The 7,120-nt window shown below is 32.3% G+C and overlaps 1 long non-coding RNA gene across 1 annotated transcript; it reads right to left on the reverse strand.

Moving 5' to 3' along the window:
* Positions 1 to 2,476: 2,476 nt before the first annotated feature.
* On the reverse strand, positions 2,477 to 6,349 carry LOC134723506 (uncharacterized). Its single transcript, XR_010108095.1, has 3 exons — positions 6,229 to 6,349; positions 4,267 to 4,449; positions 2,477 to 2,865 (listed from the first exon to the last, which is right to left on the reverse strand). It is a non-coding gene; the product is annotated as an uncharacterized LOC134723506 (long non-coding RNA).
* Positions 6,350 to 7,120: the final 771 nt, after the last annotated feature.

The raw sequence follows: 7,120 nt of genomic DNA on the forward strand, positions 1-7,120 counted from the left end.
GCTTAATGACTCAAGATATATAAATTCGTAATAGCTCTCAAAATACAACTGAATGTTAATTTTTATTCAAGATCGAAACATTGTAATCTATAATACATTCCTATGAAAAATAGACAAAATTATATATAAAAAAAGCAAAAAAAATGCTTTCGGCCGTACGGTATTATACTGGATGTGTAGTGATTGATAATTTAGTCTTAGATTATTTGTTGCTTATTTATGTTTTGTACAGTTCTTTTATTGTTCTGTGGCACCAATGTCTCAAGATAAGGGGTAGTGTTGGAGCCTGTGTAGTATATTCGTTTTTCGTTCATTATAGTGTTCATAAATTAGGCCGTTAGTATTCTCGTTTGAGTTGTTAAACATTTGTCTCAAGCTTCTCGGGTCCTTTTATAGCTGACTATGCGATATAACTTTGCTCAGCGTTGAAGGCCGTACGGTGACCTTTCTTTGTTAATATCTGTGTCAGTTGGTCTCTTGTGAATAATTTTCTCATTGGCAATCATACCACATCTTCTTTTATGTGTAATTGTAACTTCAATGTCATTTGGTCTCTTGTAGAGAGTTGTCTTATTGTCTATCGTACCATGCACATCTTTTTTTTTATAAAATGAAAAAATTACATCACTGCGTAAGATTATATCGACTTTTACAATTTTGGGAGACTATTAAAAATATATATGTCTTTAAAAAATATATACCTTTTTAACAATACTTTGGTTAAGAACAGGTGAATTACAGGTAGATATCAAGATCCAGTCCTTAAGAGGACCCCATAATCCCTAATGTTATTTAAGTCTAATTACTAAATGTTGGAGAAACGTGACCACACCGACGAGTGCCACATGTGGAACAAGATCTGCTTACCCTTCCGGGGCACCTGAGATTACCCCTAGTTTTTGGTGGGATTCGTGTTGTTTATTTTTTGATTTTCTACGTTGTGTCATGTGTACTATTGTTTGTCTGTTTGTCTTTTTTCATTTTTAGCCATGGTGTTGTCAGTTTGTTTTAGATTTATGAGTTTTACTGGCCCTTTGGTATCTTTCGTCCCTCTTTTAATGTTCCCTAGTGAAATTGATATCTTGTATCTCATTATTTGAGACAATCATTATTTCTGTTTTTTCGGGACTGAGCGACATAATTAACTTCATCCAGCTGTCTCAGGTCACGACTTACAACTGATTGTATTAGTTCCTCGTTATGACCCGAGTACCTGAACGAAGTTTCATATGCAAATAGTCTGTGTAAGGAAGTTAGCTGTTCAGTAATATCGTTGATAAATATGATAGCAATACAGGACCAAGAACTAATCCTTGGGGTACACCTGCTGACAACTTGCGCAACGTTAAGGATCACTGATATATGATAACATTTTGTTTTCTTTGATAAAGGTAGATAGTGAACCAATTTAAAAGATTTCCCTCAATACCACATGCTTCAATATTATGTAATAAACCAATATGCCAAATCCTTCGAAAAATCATTAAAAAAAAAACAGAACAAAAATGTCTTTTGTATCTAGTGCATTTAAGATACAATCATAAATTTCTATTAACGATGCATTGTTGAATGTTTGGCAAAAATCCTGATTGGTATTCATAGATAAGTTTAATTGAATAGATGAGTATATGCATGTTGAAACACAACTCGTTCCAGAACTTCAGACGTAGCTAACCAGAGATATAGGTCTGTAATTACCTGGCAAAGATGAGTCCCCCTTTTTCAAAATAACTATTACATTTGCAATTTTCCAATATACATATTGACTAAGGGACTTGTTGAATATCATTTTAAGAGGTATTGCAACTTTATCTGGACAGATCTTGAGCATCTTGTGTCTATAACATCTGGTCCCGAGGCATTTTTTGAATCAATAATATTAATCATATCTATGAACACTGGACACTTTTAATTTGCAAAACACTCATTTGCAAATCCGCCGCCGCCTCAAACAAGAGCTACAATATCATGTATATAACCAAAATGTGCAGAATTACATGGGATTCAATAATTTCATTGGTTTTCTACAGTTACTTTCATATTTATTTTGCAATTTGAATTATAAAAACATGGGATTTTCAATATCCCATGGGACAGGGCAAAATCCCATGGGATTTACCATTATCCCATGGGATTTTGGTTAAATCCCATGGGATTTTTTTTTTGTCCCATGGGATTATTGTAGTCCCATGGGATATTTGTTGTCCCATGGGACAAAAAAAATCCCATGGGATTTTTATTATCCCATGGGATTTTTAATATCCCATGGGACAAATTAAAATTCTATGGGATTCTAATTGTAACTATATAGATATAAATAAACAGTAATGTGTATGTTACAATGTGTTCTATTTGGTAGTAAATTATTATAAGATGAATCTTTTTAATTGAATATCTTTTTTTCTTGGGAAATGTTAATTTAGCATATTGTTCTTTAACTGTTCAAAACTAAACTTTTAAACAACAAAGCAGATAATGTAAGTATCAATATATGTTTATTCATGAATTATAGAATACTTTCTTGAAACACAATTATTTGCCATTTGAAATCAATAAAAACTCTATTGTTAGGCTTAACATACTAGTAGCTATTTAAGTAAATCTATTTTTTTCACAATATCCCTCAACACAAAACATTAATAGTTTCTTATCATCCAGCATTGTTTGATGGTATAGTCCACTTTTTGGACATTCAGCACAAAACTTTGACATTATTGTGGTTTCAATATTTTTTTGAATTTAAAAGAACTTCAAATCATTGACAGAGTGATGAAAATAATAACTGATCCAACTTTTGTCTTTGAATTTATTCTGGTCTTGTTTCTATTTTTCTCCATGTATTCTAGGTGGTGAATTTCAATCCTTCTGAAAAAGTACCAATAAAATCTAAAGTAATGGATTATACAAAATTGTTTTCATACATGTAGCAATAATATGATTTTCAATAAAAATAGCTATGCGGTATGGATTTTACTGATTGTTAAAGGTTGTCCAGTGTCATCAGTTGCTAACGGCCTACATCCTTTGGTCTCTGATGGAGGGTTGTCAAATTAGCAATATACCACATCTTCCTATTCTAATACCATATACCAATCAATTAATTTATTCTTCTTTATAACATTTGGTATTTTCCCAAGTTATATACATAATATATATATATATACTGTAAATTCGGAATTAATGCGAGAAGGTTTTTTTGCAACAGAGTTGTAAATGCAATAATTTAAACTCGCATTATGAAATATTTTATATGGATTAAACAGGATTTTTCTCAAAAGCGTAAAATTTAAAATCGCATTTAAGTCTGAAATGACAGAATCGCAATAATAAATGCACGCAATAATTTATGAATTTACAGTATAAAGATCAATGTTGAAACTTTAGACAACTATAATAACATTCCATTATTCACAAGAATTTGCAATATATTATACAAAATGCAGACAACAGAAACAATATTTCTTTAAGCTTTTGAAGTTCAGACAGATTTCAATTTGTGTTTTATTTCAATGAAAAAATACCTTGAACTCTTTGAACATATTGGAAATTATAACATTGATACAAAAAAAATATGTATGTTTTATCCTTATTTTTTGTGTTGTTGGCTTGCTGTCTCATTTTAATATACATTTAAACATACATCAATGATCTTCTTCTTTATTAAAAGTAAAAATGGGATATTTTTGATTTTGATATCCCAAAACATTATAGTTCTATCAAATAACTTATTATCAAGTTCAAAAACACCAATGTGTTTGATATTAATTTTAAGACATGTATAAATGTTCCAGACCATATCAGTATTCGGATCTTACTTTTACGGTCCAGAACTTACAGTCCCACCATATGTGTACAGTCAGATCATATAAGTATACTTGTACTGTCTGGTACCAGCTCGACCAAACCTGTGTTTTTATATTAACTGCAATTAAACATTTTGTATTAATCTATTAAAGATTTCAGTTATGTTGATCTGTACTGTACATTTGTTTGTAATAAACTTGACCAACTTCTTAAAATTGGGCAGACTGTATGTGTACAGTCCAAATACTTGTATGTTCTGGAACATAAACATGATTAATAAACATTTGGCAGGATGTCATGCTAAAATCCCATTAATATTAGTACTAAATTTTGAGTATATACATGTAAATCCACCAGTTACTTACTGAAATTCATGGTGAACACTCACCCAAAACTTACAATTAGAGGAAAGACTGGAAAGATGATTGCACTAACACTATCTATACAGAGCATAAAACTTACCGAAGAACAAGATGTTTTACATTTATCCAGGAGCAGGATAATTGAAAAGTTTTTTTTTCTTTCTCTGCTGTCCATCATATAACCTTTGAATTCATTCATGCAAAGTATGAAAATCTGCAAAGGTAACTTATCCACATTTTGAATTTTGAACTGCATACTTGTCCTTTTCATCTTGCTGACAACCTAAACATAAAAAAATTATAAAAACATAATTCTAGATTGACTTTGTGTTTTTATTTTTGTTGGTACATGTACAAACAATTTTCCCAACTTTAAAACATAAACATCATCACCAAAGAGGAGGTCATACTAACCTCCGAAATATTGAAGCAAACCGAAATTATTACTTAAAATTGATTAAGATCTTGTCGTAAATTAACGGCATAGATACTCTTATTTTTGAAAACTTGATGTCTATTGCATACTTTAACTTATATTCCTTTGTATGTGAGTATGCATATTAAGATGGACTCCATAGACTTTAATGTAAGCATGATTAATTTTACAGTCACTGACAGTTTTTCAGCTCTATGTGTACATTTTGAGAGAATCTTGCAATACTGTATATTCTGATATTCAGAACTTATTGTGAGGTTTTTATTAATAAAACTGAAAGCTGTATCTCGTTTTCATTTCTGATACATATTTATGAGCTGAAGACCAGTGCCGAATTTTTCTCACTGCATTGAAGACCCATATATATAGGTGACCTTCGGCCTTGTCTGCTCTTTGATTGGGTTGTTGTCTCTTTGTCAAATTCCCAGTTTCCACTTCCCATTTTATATCATGTATGCTGATTTTTCTTAAATTACAATATTCAATCATGCAATTTTGTCCATTATTGAAAATACGATAAGCAAAAATAAATGCACAAAAAATTTAACATTGTTATATATGTAAAAGACTTTTTTTAAATTCAAAACAGTTGCCTACACTGTTAATTTCCTTGTTTGATTTCATATTTTTAAAGCCTTTATACATGTAGCTAGCTAGATGGTATGCCGGGGCGGATCCAGCCATTTTAAAAAGGGGGGGTTCCCAACCCAAGACAAAGGGGATGGTCCTATATTCATTTGGTTTGTTTTATTGTCTCATACAAGAATATATATGGTTTGAGGGAGGGGATCAGGGATCCTGAAATTTTTTCACCTAACCACTGGGTGACAGGGGATCTCAACCATTTAAAAGTTTCTCAAACATGTGGGGGTGGGGGTGAACCCCATGGACTCTCCCTATATTTCCTTTGATTTGTTTTATTGTTCTATACAAGAATATATAAATACGGTTTAGGGGTGGGGATCTTGGCCGTTTACAAGTCTTCAAACTAGAGGGGGTGGGACTTCACTTTTATTTTATTTCATTTTTAATTTTATTGTCCCCGACAAGAATATATATGGTTTAGGGGTTGGGATCTGGATCGTTCACAAGATAATAGCACATTCTCAAATTGAACAGGGTGGGGTAACCCCCAAAGACCTCCTTTTAATTTCATTTGATTTGTTTTATCGTCCCATTCAAGAATATATATGGTTTAGGGATGGGGATCTGGACCGTATACAAGATAATAGCATATTCTCAAATTGAAAGGGGTTGGGATTACCTCCCATGGACTCACCCTCCCTTCTTTCTTCCCCAGAAATACCTTTTAATAAGCCCCAATGCACAGATAGTTCACATTATTTTCCCTTGATTTACACTAAAGAATATACACTATACAGGTGTAATTTTATTTTTAAAAGATAATACAAAGTTCTATAGACTACCATGACCACAGTGGTGGATCCAGAATTTTTCATAAGTGGGGCCCACCGACTGCCTAAGAGGGGCTTGCTCCTGCCATGACTCAGTGATTCCATATATAATCAACTAATTCTTTTCCCAAACAGGGGGCGCTGAACTCATGATCCCCCCTTTTTTTCCTCATTTCCATCACCCTGATATAAATTTAGTTTTATCACTTACAATAGGAATGGTTTGAATTCCCCAATAATTCTTATATACCATTAATATCAACATATTTCATTTTTGATAAATGAAAGGCAAAAGTTTTCTATGGGTAGAAATGGATAGTGGGAAGCTTTCAGATTTACACCATGCCGGTGGCTGTGTTCAAAGTGCTGGGTTTTTATGACCCTTGTTGTTTGCGGACTAACTATTTAGGCCAGTGGTGGATAAAAGTTTGCGTGCATTAATCTTTTATACCTACTTGATCAATATATTCAAACACTGACGGCAAGTGTTGTAATGATGTAGCAATGTCTTTTTGAAATCGCCGTGCTATTTACATGGGATCGAGAATGCAGGGGAAGGAAACTTGTCAATTATGTTTATTTCTAAGCCAAAATAAAATGGGCCGCCGTAAAATTAACCTTGGGTAATAACAGTGCATGTAAGGCTCGTCTCGGAGGGGTGTCTTTTTTCTGTCTTCTTTTTTTAGTTATATTTTTAATAACTTACACTTTCTTTCCATTATTCTCTTTCTTTCACTATTCTTTATTTCTTTTTTCTTTGTCCTTTGTTCTCTATTCTGTTAATTCACATCCATACCCTCTTATGTGTATGTGTTTATTTTTTAGTTCTGGCAGAGATATTAGATACAATATATATGTCTCTGGTTCTGGTGTAATGCGATAAGTCAATTTCTTTTTCATGCAGTGTCATGAAATATAATGGTTTTATGCATATCAGCCAAGATTGTGGGCAACATTTTAATAAACAATTCAACACTATACACGTTATGTGAATTTTATTAAAATCGATGAAGAACATGAACTTGGCAGCTAGTGCCCCTTAAACAGGTAAAGTTAAATTAACAAATTCTGATCTACTGGCATTCAACACCAAATTACTTACT

This window comes from Mytilus trossulus, chromosome 6 (assembly GCF_036588685.1).
Source record: "Mytilus trossulus isolate FHL-02 chromosome 6, PNRI_Mtr1.1.1.hap1, whole genome shotgun sequence".
Lineage (NCBI taxonomy): Eukaryota > Metazoa > Mollusca > Bivalvia > Mytilida > Mytilidae > Mytilus > Mytilus trossulus.